Below are 1,449 nucleotides of genomic sequence, written 5' to 3' on the forward strand. Positions count from 1 at the left end.
ATATACATGTTTATATATATATATATATATATATATATATATATAGAAGACATGGATATTAGTGTAAAATAAGTGTTACCATCTGCTGTCATTTTGTAGTTTTCTATATGCACGTATGAATTTAATTAATGGGTCATCCTGATATCTAGATGGCAAAGTGTCCAGTGGCTGATATAATGTCAGTACCTCGTTAAATGAGAGCAAAATTTAGCTGAAACTTAACGTTTTTTTTTCTTTTGCCAACTTTGCTGAGATTTATTTTACACCGTATTATCATTACTTGTGAAAACCACACATTGTAGTCGAAGTTGTTCTTATCTAGGACATGCAAATTCATTTAATAACAAGAGACTGCTTTAAAATTGCAACCTACTTGTATTTTGATGTACTTTGGTCTGCAATTCTGCATGAACAGACTTATGAAATAAAGATATACGCATAACACTTCTGAGAAGAGTAACATTATTGCACAAATAAAATAGATGAATGAATAAATGATTTGCAAAAAGTAATTACAGTGAGTGGGCAGTGTCAGTCATCTGATTAGACACATGATCTCAGTCACGCAAAGACCAATTGAGGGAGAAAAAAAACATATACAAAGCATATAAAAAGCATTGAGAAGAGAGGCTGCCCAGTGTCTGGGATTCAGTGGTAGGGATGTTGTGTTTGGGGAGGGTCGACTTTCAGCTGACATTGAGAGTGACGGTCTGTGCTTCATGTAACATCTCTGGACGCTCATGGTAGACGGAGCTGCTCCTGTCTCTGGCTCTTTCCCCCTGTCCTTCAGCACCACAGAATTGGACAGCACCAGGCAACCAGACCCTCGTTCACCTTACCCCTCAGGATAGCTGTTCGTTTCACTTGACTTTATGGAAACATTTTGCACGGGTTTGGACAAGTAAAATTCCAAGTGTTCGAATTGGAGAGGAACCAACGGATACGCACCGCCACAACCAAACTGGCAGGAAAACTGTTCCAGTGTAAGTAGATCATATTTGACTGATATAAAAGTAATGCGTTTGCCTTCATAGTTGTAATAGGCATGGAAAGGCATCTGCAAAGTTGTTTGAAAGTTATGCATTTATAACGAACTGTTTTAACACACGTCCGTCTGAAATGCTGTGCTTATGAAACGCGGTGTTTGTGCGCGCAGTTCAGACTAACAGTCTGCATGTTAGTGCATGATAGTAGGACGTATTTTATTTATTTTTCTGTATTATCGATTAGTCTCGCAATCACCAAGCATTCATTTGTCCTGCTAAAAAGACTTTTTGAGCCCGCATTTCAGCGCGAGTTCACTGACGGCGCGCGCACACTTCGCGCGCTGGGATCTTTGCTGATTTTACCTGGATGTAAACCAAATAAGAAATTGACGAGATTATTCGAACTGTCTGACTTAACCAAAGCGAGATCTATTATTTGGATTCGAGAGAAGATGATCTAAAC

The sequence above is a fragment of the Sinocyclocheilus grahami genome, unplaced genomic scaffold (assembly GCF_001515645.1).
Source record: "Sinocyclocheilus grahami isolate Dianchi unplaced genomic scaffold, SAMN03320097.WGS_v1.1 scaffold9782.1, whole genome shotgun sequence".
Taxonomy (NCBI): domain Eukaryota; kingdom Metazoa; phylum Chordata; class Actinopteri; order Cypriniformes; family Cyprinidae; genus Sinocyclocheilus; species Sinocyclocheilus grahami.